The sequence below is a fragment of the Lissotriton vulgaris genome, chromosome 1_1 (assembly GCF_964263255.1).
Source record: "Lissotriton vulgaris chromosome 1_1, aLisVul1.2, whole genome shotgun sequence".
In the NCBI taxonomy this organism is placed as follows: Eukaryota; Metazoa; Chordata; class Amphibia; order Caudata; family Salamandridae; genus Lissotriton; species Lissotriton vulgaris.
In genome coordinates this window covers 1,347,906,139-1,347,931,626 of record NC_141685.1, presented here as the reverse complement: position 1 = coordinate 1,347,931,626, position 25,488 = coordinate 1,347,906,139, and positions in this window count along the sequence as shown.

Below are 25,488 nucleotides of genomic sequence, written 5' to 3'. Positions count from 1 at the left end.
TTTGCCTAAAGCAGCAGAGACACTACAATAGTATGGGAACAGCATGCGCAGTGAATGCGTGCGATGTGATGCCTTTTACGATGTAAAAACTGTATGGCCATTGCTGGCCTTGTGGCGGTTAGCGATGTATCATCATACATCCTTCTTTAGGTCAACTGTTGTGTCCTATTTTCTCAAGGGACTTCAACAGCTGTTCCTTCCAAGACCATTAATAATACCCCAATGGGAGCTTAATCTGGTCTTAACTTTTTCTCATGTGCGCCCCTTCGAACCACTGCACAACTGCCCACTCTACCTACTCACCTTCAAAAACTGCTGTACTAGTGGCCATTAAATCAGCCAGGAGTTTCGGCGAACTTAAAGTACTTTTGGTGCATGATGCACCCTACCTACACAACATTGTAATCAGACAAACTGGTCTGAGGAAATATGTCTCCTTCCTCCCGAAGGTGATGACACCTTTTCTTGTAGGCCAAAATATCACCTTGTTTACCTTATCTACTCTGCCTCACTCTTCCAAAAAAGAGGAGAAACTCCACCGATTGGACCCAAAAAGAAGGTTGTCATTCTACCTTCATCCCACTAGAGACTTTCGGGTGAACAATCAACTGTTTGTTGGGGATGTCAGAACAAAGAAGCATAGGGCCTTGCAAAAACAAATCATGATTGATTGATTGATTGATTGATTGTTTATAAGATTTGTAGAGCGCACAAATGCACAAGGGCATCTTGGCGCTAACATGACAGAGACCGAATGAGCGGAGGGCCTAGGGTAGTCGAGGCCAGGCTATCCCGAAAAGAGACAGGTCTTTATATTATATATTTTTATTAAATCCTCTCATGATAGTGCTCCTCATAAAAATCTGCTGCGCACTGACCAAAAAGAAACCCCCTGATGGATAGGCTGCGACCACTGCGTTAGCTCCCAGCGTCTCTGTCCTGAACATCTGTAAGGCAGGAACGTGGGCGTTATTGCACATGTTCGCCAAACATGACTGAATGGATGGTCCATTGTTATGGGCATTTTGCTATTTTGGTCCTGCAGAGTTTTTTGGTTTAATCTGCTTGCAGCTACACCTCTGGGGGCAGGGGGGGTTGGGTATTGTTTGTGTATCTGTTCTGATGTGAGGAATCTGCGGCTAGTAGTATCTATCGAATGAACAATTTACTTACCTTTGGTAACTCCTTATCTGGTAGAGACTCTTATCTGCACACAATTTAGGTTTATGGTGGGTAATGCATTGTGCAGAGGAAGGAAACATGGTGGCGGGAGTGGAGATAAGGTATCAGTTAAAGGGTTTTATGTGAGGGAGGGTCAGCGTGTTGAGCTGAGGCTTAGAAGGAGAGTAGGAACAGCAAACTGGATGGCAGCGATGTGGATCTGAAAAGAACTTGGGTAGGAAGTAGTAGGGTGGGAACTCTTTGCCGGTGGCTCAGCAACTGGGTGGTTACAACACGATAAAGTTTTGCCTGTAGAAGAAGGTGTAGAAGGGAGCCTGCCAATCAGGGCTGGAAAGGCATTGCATAAGGTAGCAGAGTAGGAGGAGATCGGCAAGGGTCTCTTCATCACCTTTTAGCATTCCAGTCTGTCAGTAGAGGGCCAGCAGATATGAATGCGATCAATGTTATTGATGTGATCCTGCAGTACTTGTGAAGGCCCTTGATAAGGAGCTTCACCTTCATCAAGAACAGACAAGACCAAAAACTGGATATCGGTCCAGAACTCCTCTTCAAGCAGGAAGAACTCCACTGTACAGAGTGCCAGATAGTTCGAAAGTTTTCATCTTGTGTAGAGTATGACCCCTGAAACTGAGGTTCGGGTCAGTGCAGAAGCCCAAGGACTTGGGCTAAGTCGAGGCCCGAATCCATGAAAATTGATCTTAGAGCCAACCTTGTAACTGTCGCTGTTGGCGGTCAATGACCATGAGCACATATTCCCTCTTAGAGGGTTTCAGTGTGACGGGGCCATGGGCTTCTGGATTTGCATTGTAGAAAGGCAGGCCTTCAGATATTCAACTCACAGCCAAATGAAACTTTGAGATGGGTTTGTGTGCCATTCAGGTACTGGTGGTTCTCAGCCGGCACAACTCCCTGTAGCAAGCTCCAAGTATTGGGGGATATTATACGCAATGAAGTGCCTCCTTTCTCACACACTCAGACTCCTGTTTGTCCATAAACGGATCACTGACATAATATCGAGGGACAGAATATCGACTATCAAAAATATAGTTGAAAAAATATCGACAGACAGAATATCGAGTTTCTATCTACAAACAGGTAAGTTCAAAAATATTGAGTAGAAAATATCGTTTACTAAAATATAGTTTATAAAAATATCGACTTTATTAAAAACAATGTTACATTAAATTAATATAAAAAATTAATTACTAAAATATACTTAAAAATACTTAAATTCATTTATAATAATTAAATAATTAATAAAAGTTATAAAAACATTTTTTAAATCACATTTGTTAAAACATATATATATAGTAACAAAATATAATTAAATAATATCCAATATTATTAACGTACAATAGCAAAAGTGTAAAAATTACTTTTCCCACTCCAAAGAGTGCAATCATTGGGAAAGCGTTGGATAGCGTAGGGGTTAAAATTACTATTCCCACTCCAGTGGGTGCAACAGTAGGGAAAGCGTTGGATAGCGTAGGGGTAAAAATTACTATTCCCACTCCAGTGGGTGCAACAGTAGGGAAAGCGTTGGATAGCGTAGGGGTAAAAATTACTATTCCAACTCCAAGGAGTGCAACAGAAGGGAAAGCGTTGGATAGCGTAGGGGTAAAAATTACTATTCCCACTCCAAATAGTGCAACAGTAGGGAAAGCGTTGGATAGCGTAGAAGTAAAATTTACTATTCCCACTCCAGTGGGTGCAACAGTAAGGAAAGCGTTGGATAGCGTAGAGGTAACATTTACTATTCCCACTCCAGAGAATGCAACATTAGGGAAAGTAAATACTTCATATATTATTAAAAAAATTATAAATTAATATCTATAAAAAATTATTTAAAAGTAATTACCAATTTAATATAATATAGTAATTAATCTATTAAAAGTACTATTTACCATTAATTATTACAATTAGTTACCTATTAATACAAATTAATGACAAATTAACAATTAATTATTTAATAATTAAAAATCAATTAACAATGAATTCGAATTAAATACAAATAAATACATTTAATTATTTAATTATTTATAAATAAATTACTTCCCACCCTATTCCCCTATAAACCCACAAACTGCTACAGAAAATAAATTAGTAACATTAACATAATTAGCAATTAATCAATTAAATTAAATTAATTGGCAATTATAATTTTATTAATTACCCATCAAAACTTAATTAACAATTAATTCTAAATAAATACCAATAAATAATTTTACATATTTAATTAATTATAATTAAATTACTTCCCACCCAATTCCCCTATAAACCCACAACCCACTACAGAAAATAAATTAGTAAAATTAACATAATTAGCAATTAATCAATTAATTAAAATTAATTACCAATTAAAATTTAATTAATTACCAAATATAAATTAATTAACAATTAATTAAAAATGAATACCAATAAATAAATTGACATATTTCATTAATTATAATTAAATTACTTCCCACCCTTTTCCCCTATAAACCCACAACCCACTACAGAATTAAATTACGCAAAAATTATAAAAACAAAATTCATTAATTTAAATTAATTATCACTAAATCAAAGGAGAGAGGGAGGACTAGGTAAGCTAGTCTGAATCCCCGTTTTTATATATCAAAAATCAAGAAAGACTAGCTAGGTTTATACAGGTAAGACTCAATGGAGTACGTATGTCAGGGAAAACCAGTGGGTTTTATTAGAAAGCCCTCACCCACCAACCTAGTTGGTGGCATGCTTCATCATCGGGCCCACCACAGTGGCACCTAACGTGCCCCGGGTGTGCTTCGACGCCAGATTACTGCGGAGCTGGTATAATTACTGAGTGTGCAATGTGGTGAGTATGAAGGTGAAGATTAAAAAGCCATACAGAAATCCCAGTACCCGAGGGTAAAAGCTATTTTAATGAAACTGGGTATCTGTTGGCACGTTAAAAAGGCAAACGGACACGGTGGAGTATGGATTATGACCTCCAGTGTCCTGTGTGGTCTACATGTTTCAGCCTGGCCTTTCTTAATTTGAAACAGGCTTTCCTCAGGACCAAGTGAGTATGTGTGGGGTTATAAAAATAATTTACAGTGAGTGTTTATAGGAGTTTATGTGTAGCACGCGCTAAGGTGCTATATGGGTGAGAAGGGGATTCCCTCTCGCTTTGACAGTATTTTAGCTGTTCAAAGCCTCCTTGGGTCGCCTGGCAGAGAAAAAGACCGAAACTGTCGATCTGGTTCCTCCTTGGACCTGTAATCCTTCTGCGGCGCCCGGTTGTGACCAGATCGACAGTTTCGGTCTTTTTCTCTGCCAGGCGACCCAAGGAGGCTTTGAACAGCTAAAATACTGTCAAAGCGAGAGGGAATCCCCTTCTCACCCATATAGCACCTTAGCGCGTGCTACACATAAACTCCTATAAACACTCACTGTAAATTATTTTTATAACCCCACACATACTCACTTGGTCATGAGGAAAGCCTGTTTCAAATTAAGAAAGGCCAGGCTGAAACATGTAGACCACACAGGACACTGGAGGTCATAATCCATACTCCACCGTGTCCGTTTGCCTTTTTAACGTGCCAACAGATACCCAGTTTCATTAAAATAGCTTTTACCCTCGGGTACTGGGATTTCTGTATGGCTTTTTAATCTTCACCTTCATACTCACCACATTGCACACTCAGTAATTATACCAGCTCCGCAGTAATCTGGCGTCGAAGCACACCCGGGGCACGTTAGGTGCCACTGTGGTGGGCCCGATGATGAAGCATGCCACCAACTAGGTTGGTGGGTGAGGGCTTTCTAATAAAACCCACTGGTTTTCCCTGACATACGTACTCCATTGAGTCTTACCTGTATAAACCTAGCTAGTCTTTCTTGATTTTTAAATTAATTATAACATCAATACACACTTTTCACACATATAATAACATAAAAAACACTATAAAAAATTCGATATTATTAAAAAATCAATAATGTTAATAACCTATATTATGTACTTCGATATTTTAACTTTCTTTATTTTTAACATTCGATATTACATTACTTACCTTAAAAACGATATTTTTGATGTCTATAATCTGTCCATTCGATATTTTGTCCATACTATATTTAAAACTCGATATTATGTCCATTCGATATTTTGGAATCAATATTTTGACTGTTCACCCTTTTTATATTTATTTCTCTAGCATGTGGTTTAACAAAAAAAACTTCCTACTGAAAGGTGATCTAAATTGGCATGATTTCAGAATGCATTTTTATCATATTTACTAAAAGCATATACCCACCATTCTAAAGGCAACAAACATAGATATGTTGTCAGTTAGAGGGAGAAAGGTAAAGCTACGAATTTAGCAAAACTACACCCGAACCAAACCACCAGGTGACATAAAAAAGCACCATTTTGAAAAATATATTTTGATCGCATACTAAAAGCAACTATTTGCACCCGTGCATTTTGTATTTCTATGTTTTTTGTTTTTTTTTAGAGGTAACTGAAATATGAACTGATTAAACCAGCACTTAACTGGCTTAGCTACCACAATCTGAGAAACTGGAGTATAGGTGAAGGTTGTTCACAAGCATCAGTGCTCCAGCATCTTAATTACTTGCTCCAGTGTCTGCTTTGTACCCACAGTCTTAGCTTGTAAATTAGTTAAAAAAAACAGCTATGCATCAAAAATAGCCCACATAAACATTGTTTTGAAACAACATTTCCACCATAGGGACAAGTGTCATACACTTCAGTTATATTTTGTTGTCATTTATCACATACCTTTTAAGAGCCACTAAGCAAAATCAGAAACGACCCGCAGAACACAAAGAGCTTAAGCTCTCAAGCTTATAGTGGTAGATACATTTTACAAAACAAGGAAAGCAACTATGAATTTCTTTTTGGTGGAACTCGTGGTAACAGACGGAGAAGGTCTCTGTTCTTTTGAGCTTTATGTTTCCAGACTAGTAATGTCCAGGTGGTATTGCATTGATCACCTGCATTGATTAGTTTTGTGGTCGGGTATGTTGTGGTCCTGGTCCTGACGGCCCTGTAAGTAATGCCTGTTTCAGTGTGTAGGATTCCTTCTAAGGGTGCCAGAGTGGCATGTAGATGTCGGTTGGGCAGCTTCCATCCAGGCGGGCAAGGACCAGGGCTTGCATTGTTCTTGCACATCCTCAGATATGCTTTGCCTTTCTCATATATTCATACAGATTGGCAAAATACAACTAACAAAAAATCAAAATGCAGTGAACACCAGACAAGAACAAATAGTTGTAGCATTCAAACTGCTGAAGCATCATCTTCTAGCTTGTAGCTTACTTTTGCTACAGGAAAGTGCAACTTGCCTACGAATGAGTTTAGCAACCCACTGCAGGCAAACCAAATCCTTGCAAACCTAGTGTGTCACATATTACATGTTTCAACAAAGAAAGAAGCTCTGCCGAAACTCAAATACAGGATGGGAAATGTTTACAGTGAGCACACCACAATCTAAACTCTCACTAGATTGCTCAGATCTCAATTTTTTGTTACTGTAGAAAATACGTTTTGGAAACTCTCTTCCAAAAAGTGATCTAAATTAACATAATTAAAAAATATCTCCCAACATAAAACCTAATAGCACACGCCCATGGCAATTTGATGCCAGTGGTAGAACTAACTGACGGAAGCAAAGCACCAAATAGTGGTACACCATCTCCTCAGAGCTGTAGGTGCTACAATAGTGTACAACATAAACAATGGAACTCTGCCAAAGGTACCACTTCTTGTGGATCGTAAGCATAAATAACTTCAACAGTCCGCCAACACTACTCTAATTTGCCTGCTCACATTTACGGCCCTGGCTTAGCTTTACCTTTATGGAGGAGCAAAAACATTTCAATTGCCAAGATATAAAGTTTCTTCACTACCAAAGACAGCTTTTTAAAATATTTGCACAGAGATCTGATATTCTGAGCACCTCTTCAGTCAAGTTCACCCAGCTCTGCCTTAGGACTGTAAATATGTCCATGGTCAACAAAGGGATTTTGCCAACACCATGGCAGGAAATTTATTTTTCAGCCTACACCATCAATCCTGCTTTCAAAATCTCATCACTGATTCATTCTTGGCGGATCTTGATCTTGTGAACCAGCACAGGGAAATAAATGTCAAACATTAGGGAGACAGTAATATTATGAAAAACAAAGAAATTAACTCTGGAATGTTGACGATTTAGGTGGAGAGTGGATCATAATAAAATATGCAAACAATCAATCAAAAACCACAAATGTTGCCAAATCATAGCTAGGATTTTATGGCAGGATCTACGCATGTCATCAAAGTACCACATAAACAAAGCCAACATATACCTTAAAAAGCACCACCTTGAGAAATGTATTGATTACCTACTTATTTGTTTACTTGTTTTTTTTGTGTGTCAGCGATAAACAGGGAAGAAAAGAGTAAAGCCAAGCCAGACATGGCAAGCCCTCCTCCACAAGAAAACCAACTCTTGACTTCCACATAGTGCCAAAAAACAAAGAAAGGAACTCTGGGATCTTGCCGATTTAGCTAGAGAATGGACCATGATCAAATAGGCCAAAAATCAATCAGCAGCACTAAATGTTGCCAACTCACAGCTAGTAAGTAAGTAAGTAATTTATTTATTTACATGGTTAATTATAACCTTTGCAACGTTATATAAAAAGAATTATGTGATATTTTATATACAGTAAAAAAAAATCATTTGTGCAAAAGGGTAATTGTTCTTATTTCCAGACCGAGAATTCAGTTTCTGTCTTATATACAGTTAAAAAAACAACCATTTATACATTAATAACAAATGTGCACCGTTTAAGATTAAGAATGCAATTCAACGATCAATAAAATCAGTATAAAACAGCTGGTGGGTAAAAAGAAAATCTTTCAAATCTCAGCAGGCCCGTAAACCGATCCCCGCCCGATGGAGACAAGGAGTGACGATTCACCTCCCAGCTAGGATTTTATGGCAGGATTTAGCAATATCAAGCATCAAGGCACCACTTAAACAAAGCCTTCATATAAATTAAAAAAAACACAACACCCTGAGACATATTAATTGATTACTTACTTGAAAGAAAACAACTTTTAACACAAATTTGTGGGGAGTTTCATGTTTGTCAAAGATAAACAGGGAAGCAAAGACTTAAAGCCAAACCAGACATGTGTCAGACATCCAACACAGGAAAACCAAGTCTTCACTAGCATAGAGTGCCAAAAAGTATGCAGAATAAAAGAAAGGGACTCTGGGAGTCTCCAAATATAGACTGTGAATGACACAACAATAAAAAAAAGATCAGTTCTCCACCTGTCACATACTTATTTGCATGCTCAAATGTATGTTTTCTAACTATATCTCTAAGAATAGGTGAACAAAAAAGCAAAGAATTGCTATCCATAAAGATGCCCTAAACTAAAATGATAAAAAAAATAACGTTTCTCAGCATATGAGCTACTACTACACATCAATGCCAAAATCAAGCAAGCAAGTTCATCGTGTTCTCTTTTGTTGGAATGCAGGGGTGCAACTAGACAAAAGCCAGGTGACAAATGCAGGTACATCCGCGCCTCACAAGCTGCAGGTGACACAGAAATTGAACAAAACAAAAGAAAGAAACTCGCGGACGCCCTCATTTTAGATGGTACTTTTGCAAATACCCTCCGACAGTCTACCAACAGCACTCTAAATTGCCTGCTCACCTATATGATTTCTAATTGGATTTAAGTTACATTGATCACCCATACAGAATATATATTTTGAGCACTAGCCGGTAAAACACCTTCAGTGCACACATTGAATAGAACAATTCTGCATACAGTTTCATACATAATTTTGAAAACTTTTCTCACAGTATGCTGGAGAAGCTCAGACGACCCAAACATGAACTCGAACCCTACGCTAGTAAACCAGCCCATCCAGATCAACATATTACTCTGTATTGGTGCCACTTCTCCCTCACACTACTCCACAGTTCCCTGAAGTTACAATAGTCAACGCTTATTACTATTCTGCCTATCACAAGTTCCACCATCCTTCTCTTCCTTTTCCCCTGCAAAGTTGGGTGGGTGACTTTCCGAGACCAGGGTGCCACCAGGAGCTGTCCCACGTCATGTGGGAGGGACCGAGGATGAGCACATGACCCTGCACCTACAAGCCCTCCACTGGCTCCCCATCAAGAAGAGAGTAACCTTCAAGCTACTCATCCACGCCTACAAATCCCTCCACAACATCGTACCCAAATACCTCAACAAAAGAGTCTCCTTTCACGTACCCAAAAGGGACCTCCGCTCCGCTGACCTCACCCTGGCAGACACCCCACGCATCTGTAGAACCAGAGCAGGCGGAAAAGTCTTCCCCTACGTCGCAGCAAAGACCTGGAACGAGCTCCCAGTCAACATCAGACGCTCCCCCACTCTGCACACCTTTAGGAAAAACCTCAAGACCTGGCTCTTCGACTGATCCGGAGCTGCACCCTCCCCCCCTACTCCCCCTCCCTTAGTGCCTTGAAACCCTCACAGGTGAGTAGCACGCTTTATAAATCCCTGATTGATTGATTATTTGTAAAGCGCGCTTTCACCCATGAGGGTGTCCTGGCACTGGACTAATCTACCCTCTCCAACATTAACATTCTCATCACTGTGTTTCTTCTTCTTCCTTTTCGACGAGCTAAACAAACATTAACCTCCTACCTCAAATGCCACCTCGTCTAAACACAAAGCAACCACTTAAATACAAAAATCACAACTCTGACCTTCTTCATATATAATTCTGTTTATGGAATGCCCATTCAATCTATAACAAGACAAGCTAGAATAGAGATCACTTTGACTCGCACCCCACCCTTCATAGCTATCACTATGACTTGAATCAATCCAAAAGGCACCACAACACCTGCAGCTCACTACATTAAATTCACTGCTTTCTCCCACACAATGCACAACTAATATAAAGTGAGAAGCGTGGTCCTCCTATGCAACAAATCACTTAGGGCCTGATTTAGATCTTGGCGGACGGTGACGGATATCCTGTCCACTGAAATAAATTAGATACAGGATTTATATTTCAGTGGACGGGATGTCCATCACTGTTGCGACAGAGTAACCAGCTTGCCAAGATCTAAATCAGTCCCTTAACCCCTTTGCTGCGTCAAACGTTCAGCACCCAGTGCTGAACGTTCGAATAACGGTTGTGCGCAGCACTGTCAAGGTAGTGCTCACGACGACCGTTGGCCGACGGCAGCGCTTAAGGGGTTACAGCCTAATCCACTCTAGTACTATCCTTCAGTCCATCATTTCCTTTGAATCCAACATGACTATGATCCTCATTCTGGTCCACTTCGCATTGTGGCAATTTACTGCCCACCTGGAAACATCGGTACCTTTTTTTAAAACTTTGATATAATCTCTAGAACCCAGTACGCCATTCATTTTTGGGGACCTCAGTCTGAATCCTATCAGCCACCAGCACACAATGCCATTTATCCAATGTTTTGTAGAATACTCACTAAAATACCAGTTACCACCCTATACATTTACATAATGTTAATAGACTTGTAAAGCGCAACAGCTGCCCCAGCAAAGAGGCGTCAGCAGTGAGGTGGACAAGATCAGGGAGGAGCCCCAGGGAAGGCCTACAGAGTGGGAAAGAGGAAGCTTTTTATGGCTTGCCTGAATTCTAGGTGAATGTTAAGCCCACGAATGTGGGCAGGCAGCATGTTCCAAAGGATAGCCGCTCTGTTCTGGAAAGAGCGACCTCCAGCGCGAACCCTCCTAACCCGGGGAACCACCACGAGGTGTTGTCCCATGGAACGGAGCTGGCAGGGAGGATCATAAGGTAAAAGCAGGTTGGCAAAATACCAATAGAGGCAGATTTGAGGGCTTTGAAGGCTATACAGAGAGCCTTGAACTCAATCCGCCTGGCCACAGGTAGCCAGTGGAGACAGTGAATGGCGTTTGTCACAGAGCAAGCTCTGTGCAAGCCGAGGAGAGATCTTGGGGTCTCATTCCGTACCCTCCGTAGCCTATGTATTTCTGTCTTGTTAGCTCCCAGATACAATGAACTGGCGTAATCAAGTCTAGACATAATCAAGGCCTTTATGATGATCTGCCTGGGAGGGGCATCAAAGAAGCCCAGGATGGGTTTGAGCCCTTGCAACAGCCCAAAACAGGTTCCAGCCAGCTGTTTAGTTTGGGTCTGGAAGTTGAGGGCTGAATCCATCCAAACCCCTAATTTCTTCACTGCCTGCTTGGGGGAGCGGGCAATGTCTAGGCTCTTGGGCTACCAGAGCTCACTCCATTGGCCATGGTCTTTCCCCATCAACAACACCTCCAACTTGTTGGCATTAAGTTGGAGACAGTTGGCGGTCATTCACTCGGCGACTGCCGCAAGATCACTCTGAAACGTAAGAGCGCCCTGCTTAGAGTCGCTCGAGAGAGCCACCACCAGCTGTGTGTCGTCGGAGAACATGCTCAGCCCTCTGCTCTTGGCTACTACAGCCAGAGGTTGCACGTATAGGTTGAAAAGCAGAGTGCTGAGGGAGGAGCCTTATGGCACCCCTTGCTTGATGGGAAAGATGCCAGAGGTGAAGGGGGGGGGGCTATCACCTGAAACATCCTATCAGCAAGGAACGAGGCAAGCCACTTCAGGGCTGAGCCTACAATTTCAACCTCCTCCATGCATCACAACAGAATGGTGTGGGACACTGTATCATACGCTGCACTGAGATCCAGAAGGATCAGTGCCTACATCTTCCTTGCATCCAAAGCTGTCTAAAGATGTTCTGTCACAGCCAGGAGTGCAGACTCTGTGCAGACTCTGTGCTGTGGCCAGGGCGAAAGCCATTTTGGAAAGGGTCTAATCTGTTGTTGGAGTTCAGGTAGTCAGTTAGGAGGGAGTTGATGTAAGCCTCCGTGATCTTTGCGGCCCAGGGTAACAAGGACATTGGGTGAATGTTTTCTGGCTTTTTTGGGGTCTAAGAAGGGTTTTTTAAGCAGCAGATTTTACCCTGCCCTGTTTCCAAGCTATAGGCGCGATCGCTGTATTGAGAGACCCATTGACCACCTGTCCTATGAGAGGTAAGATAGTAGATAGAATTTTCCGAAATTGGTCAGGTTTCAGTGGATCGGCCGGAGACCCTGACTTGATTTTGGAGCATAGGGCTAGTAATTGATTCGAAGGGATTGGTGGAAAAGTCTCTGATATGTCACTAGTGTGGTTGCAAGATACCTTAATAGGGCCAGCTTGGTCCGTAGGGAAGGACTTATAAATGTCTTCTACCTTCCTAACAAATAAGCTGGCAAGCTCTTCAAACTGCTGATCAGAGGTGATCAGTGGATCTGCTGCACCTTTCTGAGTTTTAAGGCAGGAGACTATCGAAAAGATACGCTTCGCCAGGTTGGTACTCTCGCTGATTTGCTGAGCATAGGATGCTGCACGCTTGACTTGGATGGCCCTGTGATAACTTCTTACGGCTACCCAGTAGCAATCCTTAGAGGCAGGGTCAAAATCCCTTCTCCAGATTTTCTCCAGCCTTTTACAGATTTTGCGCAGTTCAGCTAGTTTAGTATTTTACCAATGATTAGATGTTGATTTGCAAATCATGGACAACTTAGCTGGATTTAGGCTATCCAACGGCTGTTTAATCCAATCTGTAAAGGCCAAATTAGCCTCATTATGGTCAGCTGGTAGAACTGGGGTGGTGGCGGAAAAGGTGGGCTAGGAAAAGGTCCCAGTTCAGTTTATGTCAAGGGCATTTGAGAGAGAGTGTTTTGTCTAAATTACGCGCTGGTGTGAAATTACGCGTTGGTTTGATGCCCTGAATGGACATGGGGACCAGATAGTGATGGGACCTTTTCATTGGGACAGGGGTTTCTTACAGTAAGAGAAGGTATATTTGTGAAGACTGGGTCCAACAGGTGGCCAGCCGAATGCGTAGGTCCTGAGACCCATTGATCGAGCTGACAAGCCACGAGATCGGCCACAAAATTAGCCACATCAGAGTCAGAGTGATTATCCAAGTGCAAGTTAAGATCTCCTGTGACGGTAAATTTCAAGGCATTAACCTCCAGGGCGCTGAATGTCTTGATAGAGCTTCCCTAAAGACTTTTGATGGACCTGGGGGTCAATAAACTAGTAAGCCTGTCATAGTGTAGTTAGGATTAAGGGTGATTTTAAAACGAGCACATTACAGCCACGTCGGGCTGCTTTATGAAGATGCAGAGGTAGCCGGTTTTGAAAATAACCGCAATACCCCCGCCTCTCCTTTTCCTATTGAGGGTGTAGATGTCATAGCCCCCCGGGAGTGCTAGCCCTGGCTTAGCGACCATGTCCTCCGAGAGCCAGGTCTCCGTGAGGAACAGGATGTCAGGGGACTCTGCTTCCAGACGATCATGGACGTCAGCGAAGTGTTTGGCTAGGGAGCGGCAGTTTAGGAGAAAAATTGTAGTGTTTTTATGGGGGAGGGGTGGCGGCTGCAAGGTGTTGCTGAGGAATATATGATTCCATTCCGCAAACAAAAATCCCGCATACCATTACTCCGCATTTTTAAGTCCGCAAAAACCATTACTCATCAAGCCATAATTCCGCAAATTTTTACAACGCATATGACTTCACTACGCATGCAATTACAACGCAAATGCATGTGTGGTGAAGTCATATACTTTGTAAAAGTACTTTATTTTTAAAAATATATATATAAATATTTATATATAAATATATATATATATATATATATTTATATATATATTTATATATATATACACATATATATATTTTTTTAAATAAAATGAAACATTATTTCTTTAAAATTACATTATATTTAGAGCTATATTAATATTACACACACATATGTATATATATATATATAAAAAATATAGATATATTTAATTTTTATTAATTAATAATTACCCTATACACCCTACAAACTAATCCCACCCTAGTCCCTTTAAATACCCCAGCACCCTTAAACACTAACCCATCCTGACCCTAAAAATACCCCTGTACCCCAAAACCCAAACCAACCCCTGTACCCTAAAAATACCCCTGTACCCCAATACCCAAACCTACCCCTGAACCCTAAAAATACCCCTGTACCCCAAAACCCAAACATACCCCTGAACCCTAAAAATACTCCTGTACCCCAAAACCCAAACATACCCCTGAACCCTAAAAATACCCCTGTACCCCAAAACCTAAACCTACCCCTGATCCCTAAAAATTCCCCTGTACCCCAAAACCCAAACATACCCCTGAACCCTAAAAATACCCCTGTACCCCAAAACCCAAACATACCCCTGAACCCTAAAAATACCCCTGTACCCCAAAACCTAAACCTACCCCTGATCCCTAAAAAACCCTGTACCCCAAAACCCAAACCTACCCCTGAACCCTAAAAATACCCCTGTACCCCAAAACCCAAAACAACCCCTGAACCCTAAAAATACCCCTGTACCCCAAAACCCAAACATACCCCTGAACCCTAAAAACACCCCTGTACCCCAAAACCCAAAACAACCCCTGAACCCTAAAAATACCCCTGTACCCCAAAACCCAAAACAACCCCTGATCCCTAAAAATTCCCCTGTACCCCAAAACCCAAACATACCCCTGAACCCTAAAAATACCCCTGTACCCCAAAACCCAAACCTACCCCTGAACCCTAAAAATACCCCTGTACCCCAAAACCCAAAACAACCCCTGAACCCTAAAAATACCCCTGTACCCCAAAACCCAAAACAACCCCTGAACCCTAAAAATACCCCTGTACCCCAAAACCCAAAACAACCCCTGAATCCTAAAAATACCCCTGTACCCCATAACCCAAACCCAGCCCTGAACCCTAAAAATACCCCTGTACCCCAAAACGCAAACCTACCCCTGAACACTAAAAATACCCCTGTACCCCTTAACCCTTAAATACCCCTGCACCCCATAACCCAAACCCACCCTTAAAATACCCCTGAACCCAAAAAACATATACTCCAAAACCCCAAACAAAAACCATATACTTACCTTACAACTTACCTTAAAACATATGCTTTTACCAATCATGCTTTTACAATGATTTTCGTTGTAAAAGCATGCGTGATAAAAGCATATAATATATAAAGGCATGCGTTGTAAAAAAAATGCGGAGTAAAGGTACCTGCGTTATCATGGAATGAGGAGTAAAGGAATGCGGAGTAAAAAATGCGGAGTGACGGTATTTTACCGTTGCTGAGATGACAGACTTGAAGCCACATCATTTGCAGCTGAAAGGACCCTCTAAACCACACAGGCCAGATTGCTTACACCTGCCAACCTTCATCCTGATTGCTAGCAACTCATACCGGGCATAGGGGTACCCCATTTTGTCGAGATTGGCAGCATGTCTGGCGACAAACTGGCGCGGACAGGCACAGACGGGCTTGCCTTTGGCACGCCGGATGCTCCCCGCTGCAGCAGGGGCGGATATTGGGCCGAGTCTGCACACTAGAATGTCATCAGTTGACTTCAAACCCAGAAGAAGTGAGGGCCGAATCAAGTGCAGCTGGTGTAGTCAGGTCCCGCCCTCCGCTCCAACGGCACGTCAGCCGCGAAGGACCAAGGCAAGGACAGCAGAACGAAAGGGGATTAACAACAAGCTAAATACAGTGCCAGTACTGTAGTTTACAAGCGGTTGTCAAAAGTGGGCAGCCTTACATGTTTACCAGTATCAAGTGTCGATGGCAGTGGTATTCGGCGCAAGTAAAACTAAAAGCAGGACATAAAACAGAGGCAATTTCTAGATAAAACAGTTTTTAAAAAGCGCAGGTAGCTCCCACTGAATTCCCTCCGGTGTCACTGCTGATAAGTGTGTGACATAGTAATTCACTTGACTTGATTCTGCTGTACAAAAAGTTTACTCACTCCACAGGTACAATAAGTCCATCTCCGGTTAACTGTGCCTTCATATACACATCAGCCTCCATCCTATTGTCCCCAATTCTCCTGCCCAAAACCCCAGTGCAAAACAGAATTACTATCCAAATACTTTTTCATCTTTCTGAACTCACGTTCACAATGATCTCACCATTATTAAACTCCACATCTCTTGTACAAGTCAACAACTCTGAGAATATTATTTGACTTGTACTATCCACTGTTATGAACCATTTTAGGACACTATTGTAAATTTCCCGATTCATGCCCTTATATAGGTATAAATCACTATGTCCTTATATAGGCATAAGAATTATAACCATATTTAGTCATATCTCATGCAGTCCAAATACGCCAGGGCTACTTCCACTAATTCCGAAAATCTACAACAATTTCTTGGAAAACTCGGCTTCAGAAGCTAGGGACTTTCCCTTGCTCGAGAACTGACTTGTCCAAGAACTCAAGGAGTTTTCAAAGAACTGAGAGTATTTAATGACGCTATTATGTCCACCTTTACGTCAAACACGGCAACTTCAGGGTATAAATATGCCCACACTTGCCTTAGCAAACATACGGTGGTTTGGAGCACTTCGACTATCTACTTGCCCGACGCATCCTGCTACAGCAAGTGCCGAAGGAAGCCAAGCCTCCAGCAGATGCACTGAGAGAGACGCTGTCTTTTCTCTCGCCGAGAAATCCAGCTCCAGTGTTTCCAAGCTACCCTTGCAGGTTGCTGGGAAATCGATTGATGAGCCTGACCTTCTTCATTCCAAACTAAGGTACGAAGCTGATTAGACCCTAAGAGAAATCTTGGACAGATTCTTGGCAAAAGAATACTACAATTATGCTACACCTCACTTACTTCTTCCCTCGTACTAAGCTTAGGTTAGGTACATCGGGGTAGGCGTATTTTAGAAGCACCAGTTGATTACTTTTAGCCTCTGTTATTTATGTATTTATTTATCTATGGTTTAGGAACCATACAATGCTCTTACAGTACTATTTTATTCTACTCTTTATACTGTATGCATTATATTTTACAACCAGTATTACGATTGTAGCAGTTCATTTCTTATGCTTCAGAAAGAACACTGTTCAATAAAACCTTTTTATTGAATACGCCAGTATATCTATTTTCCTGCACCTCTGGTGAAACGAAGCATGCACGATTGACTAAGTGAAATATCTATTGTTTCCACGACTCTGAAGATACGTTTTATCTTGGGGAAACAAAAGTTGTCATGTTTATGCGGTTGTCAGAAACTAATCCCTTCTTGTTTATTCAAGAAAGTTTCTAGTGACCTCTGAGCTAGCTGGCACTCACAATTAAGTCTAATATATTCGATAGACACCTAGTAGACCTCAGTACTACGTCTAACCTATAGGATATATTATTCCAATGCGCAGAGCCTATTGGGAATGTAGGAACTACACTACATGGCGCCCAACGTTTAGTAAGGTACTAATTTAACACTAGATACTAGAGTAACTCAGTCGTGCTTTTCACAGAGACCCCTTTACCAGTAAATACTCAAATAGATGTCTGGAGTGGGTTAAACGATAAAATATCAGCCATAAAACTGAGTAGGACGAAAAATCTTATTTATTAGTTTTTTGGTTTCTTCAACGTTGAAGGATACAGTGTTCCAAAATATTGTGCACCTTATCTTTATTTCCTTGAAACTTGCTCTGCAATCTTCTTAAGCAAAATGTCAGACAAAGACAATCCTGGGGCAGTGGAACTGCAGTAAATGCAAACCAACCAGATTTTGACACTACAGGTTTCCAACATGATGACGTGGATGCTATAATCATCCCGGAAAATGTAAGGAAAACCATAGCTATAAAGCTTATAGAAAATGGCCTATCAGCAAGATATGGTATTTGTATTTGTATTTGTATTTGTATGTGGATTTATTAAGCGCGATTGATGCCCGGGGGCGTGGTAGAGTCATATTTGTCATAGAGGCACGTGAAAATTGGCAGACAGAGGTATTCTATTCATGGATTGTCTTTCCACAAGCAAATCCAACAACACATGTGTTCCACTTCTATAAGATAGAGGAACTTCCAGCGGAATACGTTCCTTTCAAGGACATTAAAATTCCACTACCTTTCCAAGAGCATCAGCTCTGGTTTAAAGGTGCCCTACAACATCAAAATCACATTACCAGGCTTGGTCCACTAGGTAGACCAGGAGCAACATGGCCAGTACTAGCCAGATATACACCACATCCTGACATTGAGAGAATGTCAGATGTAGAACTGTTAGCTCAGCTAAAACAATTAAATAAAATACATAGACAATTGGTACAATATGTCATGCGGACTTTAACAGTCCAACCTGCTATAAGAATTCCACAGCACACCCCTCATCAGGGGAACACAAACAAAATCACACCACAGACTATACAGTCAGTCATCGGTAAGTTGCCCGCAAAAAGGGAACAAATTCCATTCTGGTTAGCCCAGAAAATTACTCAAATAGAGGCAGTATTTCCCGATAGTACACCACATGAGAAACACAGGATTCTAAAAATCTGTTTACCAATGGGGATTGCACCACACGTGGAGGACTGTGACACTTGGGGTACAGTCTTTGCTTCAATTTACACAAAAACACATGGTGTTCCGTCAATGGCGGTGATACCAGACGTTCTGAAACAGATTCAAAATGAATACTGTCCAGAACCAGCCTTGAATCTTGGTATGAAATTACTGAAAGATTTCAAACAAGTTTCAGCTATTTTATTAGCTAACATTAAAGGTGAAGCAGCATCCGTGGCAATCCGCCAAAAATTAAAAGAACTAGATATTACTGAGCAACCGCATGAACTTGCCAGAATTATTTAAAAATCGTATGAAGAACTAGGAAGAGATAGTTTGGGAGGGAAACCTGTAAAGCCCGAACTAACAGAAAATCCTGAAAAAGTTTTTATGAAAAACAATCTTAACTACCCCTAAAAAGAAATGGGAAAATAGTAGGCAATCACTTCCTAAAGAGAAGCGCTCTCAGTCCAGAGGTAGATCTCCTCAAAAGGAGCACTCTGAAGAGAGGTATAACCTTAGAAATAGGGATGATTTAAGAAAACCTAATAGATATCAAGATACTGATACACAATCCTTTTGTACCTTTCAGCCTTCCTCGCGGAAATCCGAAAGAAGAGGACGATCAAAACACAAAGAAGAATGCGTGAAGTCCAAAGACGATCAACACGTTCCAAAAAATAAGAAAACTTAATTCTCCAAAAAGAAGGTAGCAAGTATTAAAATCAGACATGCCGAGGATCTTGAGGACACAACTCAAGAATGGGGAGTAGGCCCAGGCAATGCTGGACAGCGCAGCAGAGGTCACCATAGCTCGCAGGATCCTGAAAGATCATCTGGAGACAGTGGATCTGAATGAATGCATTCAGGTTGAAACTGCTGACACCAGGGTTAGTGTACCCCATAAGTTATATGAAGTAACACTCCGGATAGAGGGGGGCATAACTGGAAAAATGAAAGCACTCTTTTGGGAAAAACAATTTAAGGGTTATGACATCCTTCTGGCTGAAAAAGACTGGCCACCTGAATTTGTCAGGGAGTGCCCACATGGCAAAGAAATCATTATGCCAGCCTTCTCAAATCATATTCCTATTCATAAAAAATACACCTATGGCAGAAAATTGGCTGTGGCCCAGGCTCCAGCATTATATAAAATCATGTGGGATGGGATGAGGACTCTCCTCACCATAAAATACAATTAAAAAATCAACCCACTGCTCAGAGGCAGTACCCAGTAAAGCAGGAAGCTAAAAAACAAGTCAGGGAGATCTTAGATCAACTTGAATACCAGAGGGTGATTGAAACATGCACCTTGTCCATGAACAATCCTTTGTTTCCTGTCTCCAAATCAGACGAATCATATCGTCTAGTTTTGGATTACAGACATTTAAACTCTTGTTGCAAAACTTTTTCAGTACAAAATGCACACAGTGCAGCACTGATGAATAACATCATTCGCAAAAAATACAAAACGGCATTAGACATTTCAAACGGTTTCTTCTGTCAAAATATCGCACCAGAAAGCATGTATTTAACCGCTTTTTCAATCATGGGGACACAGCATCAATTTTGCCATCTTCCCCAAGGATTCAAGAATAGTCCAGGATTATTTTCAGCCAGAGTAACAGAGTTACTACAACCATATGATGATGAGATATTATCTTATGTCGATGACATCTATCTTACAGATGATGATTTGGACAGGCACTTGAACAGGGTGAACACCATAATACTTGGATTCGTCTCTGAAGGGTATAAATTCAACTTTAAAAAATCAAGAATTGCCCACCTCAGCGTCCTATTCTTGGGATGCGAACTTTCAAGTGAAGGCAAAAGCCTAGCAGCCAACTTTTTAGAAAAATGGGCGCTGCTCGAACCTCCAAAAATGCTGAAAAACTTACAGTCAATTCTAGGATTCCTAAACTTCGGAAGAACTTACATTCTGAATTACGCAGAAAGGGTTAAACCTCTCTACGAACTAATCCACCGCTTTCCAAACTCTTCATGTTGGGGACACACTTTTTGGAGATGCTTCATTGTGGGACACAGTAAGGCAGTGTAGCGAGCCCGAAACACCTAAGGGGAGTTCGGAGGGTTCTCTCTCTCTCTCTCTCTCTCTCTCTCTCTCTCTCTCTCTCTCTCTCTGCCTCATTCTGCCTGTCTCCCTCTGCCTCTCTCCCACCCTCTGCCTCTCTCCCACCCTCTGCCTCTCTCCCACCCTCTGCCTCTCTCCCACCCTCTGCCTGTCTCCCTCCCTCTGCCTGTCTCCCTCTCTCTGCCTGTCTCTCTCCCTCTGCCTGTCTCTCTCCCTCTCTGTCTCTCTCCCTCCCTCTGCCTGTCTCCCTCCCTCCCTCTGCCTGTCTCCCTCCCTCCCTCTGCCTGTCTCTCTCCCTCTCTCCCTGTCTCTCTCCCTCTGCCTGTCTCTCTCCCTCCCTCTCTCTCTCTCCCTCCCTCTGCCTGTCACCCTCCCTCCCTCTGCCTGTCTCCCTCCGCCTCTCTCCCTCCCTCTGCCTGTCTCCCTCCCTCTGCCTGTATCCCTCTCTCTGCCTGTCTCTCTCCCTCTGCCTGTCTCTCTCACTCTCTCCCTCCCTGTCTCTCTTCCTCTCTCTCTCTCCCTCCCTCTGCCTGTCGCCCTCCCTCCCTCTGCCTGCCTCCCTCCGCCTCTCTCCCTCCCTCTGCCTGTCTCCCTCCCTCTGTCTGTCTCTCTCCCTCTGCCTGTCTCTCTCCTTCTCTCCCTCCCTGTCTCTCTCCCTCTGCCTGTCTCTCTCCCTCCCTCTGCCTGTCTCCCGCCCTTTGCCTGTCTCCCTCCGCCTGTCTCCCTCTCTCTCTCCCTTCCTCTCTCTTTCTCTCCCTCTGCTGTTCTTTCTCTCTCCCCCTCCCACTGCCTGTCTCCCTCCCTCTGCCTGTCTCTCTCCCTCCCTCTGCCTGTCTCCCTCTCTCCCTCCCCTCTCTCTCTCTCTCTCTCTCTCCCTTTGCCGGTCTCTCTCCCTCGCTCCCTCCCTCTGCCTGTCTCCCTCCCTCTCTCTCTCCCTCTGCCTGTCTCTCTCCCTCTGCCTGTCTCCCTCTCTCCCTTCCTCCCTCTCTCCCTCCCTCTGCCTGTCTCTCTCCCTCCCTCGGCCTGTCTCTCTCTCTCTCTCCCTCTGCCTGTCTCTCTCCCTCTGCCTGTCTCTCCCTCTACCAGTCTCTCTTCCTCTGCCTGTCTCTCTCTCTCCCTCTGCCTGTCTCTCTCCCTCTGCCTGTGTCCCTCTCTCCCTCCCTCTGCCTGTCTCTCTCCCTCTCTCCCTCCCTCTCCTGACTCCCTCTCTCTGCCTGTCTCTCTCCCTCTGCCTGTCTCTCTCCCACTCTCCCTCCCTGTCTCTCTCCCTCTGCCTGTCTCCCTCCCTCCCTCGGCCTGTCTCTCTGCCTCTGCCTGTCTCTCTCCCTCTCTCCCTGTCTCTCTCCCTCTGCCTGTCTCTCTCCCTCTCTCCCTGTCTCTCTCCCTCTGCCTGTATCTCTCCCTCTCTCCCTGTCTCCCTCCCTCTGCCTGTCTCTCACCCTCTGCCTGTCTCTCTCCCTCTCTCCCTGTCTCTCTCCCTCTGCCTGTCTCTCTCCCTCTCTCCCTGTCTCTCTCCCTCTGCCTGTATCTCTCCCTCTCACCCTCCCTCTCCCTGTCTCCCTCCACCTCTCTCCCTCCCTCTGCCTGTCTCCCTTCCTCTGCCTGTATCCCTCTCTCTGCCTGTCTCTCTCACTCTCTCCCTCCTTGTCTCTCTCCCTCTGCCTATCTCTCTCCCTCTTTCCCTCCCTCTGCCTGTCTCCCTCCCTCCCTCTGCCTGTCTCCCTCCGCCTCTCTCCCTCGCTCTGCCCGTCTCCCTCCCTCTGCTTGTCTCTCTCCCTCTGCCTGTCTCTCTCCTTCTCTCTCTCCCTGTCTCTCTCCCTCTGCCTGTCTCTCTCCCTCCCTCTGTCTGGCTCCCTCTCTCTCTCTCCCTCCCTCTCTCTCTCCCTCCCTCTCTCTCTCTCTCCCTCTGCTGTTCTCTCTCTCCCTCTCTCCTTCCCTCTGACTGTCCCCCTCCCTCTCTCTCTCCCTCTGCCTGTCTCCCTCTCTCCCTCCCTCTCTCTCTCTCTCTCTCTCCCTCTGCCGGTCTCTCTCCCTCTCACCCTCCCTCTGCCTGTCTCCCTCCCTCTCTCCCTCCCTCTGCCTGTCTCTCTACCTCTCTCCCGCCCTCTGCCTGTCTCCCTCTCTCCCTCTGCCTGTCTCTCTCCCTCTGCCTGTCTCTCCCTCTACTTGTCTCTCTCCCTCTACCTGTCTCTCTCTCTCCCTCTGCCTGTCTCCCTCCCTCTGCCTGTGTCCCTCTCTCCCTCCCTCTGCCTGTCTCTCTCCCTCTCTCCCTCCCTCTGCCGGTCTCCATCCCTCTGCCTGTCTCTCCCTCTGCCTGTCTCCCTCTCTCCCTCTCTCCCTCCCTCCCTCCCTCCCTCCCTCTGCCTGTCTCTCAGCCTGTCTCCCTCCCTCTGCCTGTCTCCCTCCCTCTGCCTGTCTTCCTCCCTCTGCCTGTCTCCCAGTCTCCCACCCTCTGCCTGTCTCCCTCCCTCCCTCTGCCTTTCCCCCAGTCTCCCTCCCTCTGCCTTTCTCCCTCCTTCTGCGTGCCTCCCTCTGTCACCTCAACCCAGCTTACAGGGCACACACACAGCTACACCCGAGTACTTCGCAGGTCTTTAAAAGACCATTTACTTCTTAATAGGGCTTTGTTGTGAATCACCGCCCCCATAGAGCAGAGTGTCTCGGAGTCCGCGCTGTAGCAGACTCTAAGACACTCTTTCAAAGGAATGCCTCTTAATTAGCAGTAAATGCCCTTAATAACGGTTGTGTCATCCCGCAACACACCCACCACTTGCAGGTGACACAGAACTGTGTCGGGACACACAGTTTGGAAAGCTCTGAACTAATCAAACCTGATTTCAAACCTACTAATTGGACTCAAAAACACACAGAAATTTTGCGTTCAGTACAAACAGACATGTTGGCAACAACACACTTACAAACACGCGACAATGTACGCAACCTTGTAATCCGAATCATCCCAGGGAGATGCGGATTCACATACCTAACCTTTAATGAAGGCGAAAAGGTACCAATAGCTTACAAGTCACACTTGTACACACAAGTTGAAATAAAATTCACTTCAACAGAAAAAATTATGACAGTGGGTCAAACTGCGGTAGCAAAGGAGAGAGCCCTCGCACAGGGTAAGCGCATTAAAGTCGTTACACCTGTACCTGCCTTAGAGGCAGTTACGAAGGCAAGCATTCCAAATGCAAAAGCTCTACATCCGAGATGGATACAATGGGTTCATTCTCTTGCTGCAATAGACGTTGAATACATTTTTGACCCTTACTTGAAAACACAAGAATTTCTCCAATACGAACAAGAATGTCCTCTGCCTACTGAAATTCTACCTCTAGAACATTACGGCTGTATAATTTTTTTGCGAACACCGCAGTAGCATCAGGTGTCACAAAAATACTACAAAACTGACCACACATTTTTTACAGTCTAATCATAATCCCAATTATATGAAATGGACTATCATTGAGCAGCTCAAGCCAGGTTTCGAAGGTAAAATCTTCGAAAATGAACAACGTTGGAAATATCGCCTTTCCACACATGAGTCTGGTCTCAATGATGCCATCCCATGGGGTTCTGTTATGAGACGCTGATCTGGGACTTAGATTGCTCTGTCTGTGTAATATGACATAGATAATCATCACTGATGGATAGACGATTCCCCTACATGAAAAAATTAACATTACTGAGTTGCATGAGGGGTTATCCATTTGGTGACCAATATGATTCTGAGTCCCATATATATCCTTGATCTGGTGTTTCTATTATATCTACAATTTAGATACCCCAGGAGTAGAACACCTGACATACGATGGTCATTCCAATTGCGTGGTGGATTAGGTTACAAATTGTTATAACCATATCCTACTCATACAACCATCTTTCTGTCCTCAGTCTAGTGGATGGTTTATATTAGACTGATTGGTTTGACCCCCTTTTTGAGGTATTTAATCCAGGCTTGGGTGCGCCATAAACGATTAAGCCCTGAAGTTGGCTAGAACTTTATTAATAAAGTTTTCTGATACAAAATGTAAAAAAAAAAAATCCCTTTTTATAATAACAGAGAATTGACACGATATTTCCTGTTTATATCGTACTTTTGTACTACCCTTCGGTTGGTTTATGTTTTACTAACTACGTGAGGGACTTTGAAGCCCTTGCACCGGATCGTACAATCGTTGATACGGTAGCAATATACTGGCTATCCGTGGAGGGTATGTTTCCATTTAAAAAGTATGAGCCCTGCTGCGGTCAGGTGCCACGCTTGAGAAGCCTTAGCGAGCACATCCGGCTCCGACTACTAGTTACGTTCGGGCCGTGGATGTGCAAGCAGTAGGTTCTCCTGCGGGCGGTCGCCAGGACTGAAGTGAGTACAACGCTTTCTTTTGCAAACGCTATTTTAAGCAGAAATTAAGCGCTAGCTTTGTAAGCGCTTGCCTGTTGGCTGACGGCTACAATAGCGTTTTTTCGTTCTCACTATTGCAGAGTTTCCTAGCGTGAAGGTTTCCCCTGCCACGAGCCCATGAGGCAATCTCACCATTTTCTCTCAGTGAGTTCAATATTTTATTTTCACGTCTTCCATTTTATTGCGGTGGGTTTTATTTAATGCATTACGGGCACTGGTAAATAAACACATTTCGAATTCCTAATGTTTCTCCCTGAGAGAGGGCTGACTTTGAAGGATTCGGTACGTTTGCTACATCTAAAACAGATGGTCAGGTGTACGTTTGGTAATACATTTTTCTTCCAAACAGCATGTTT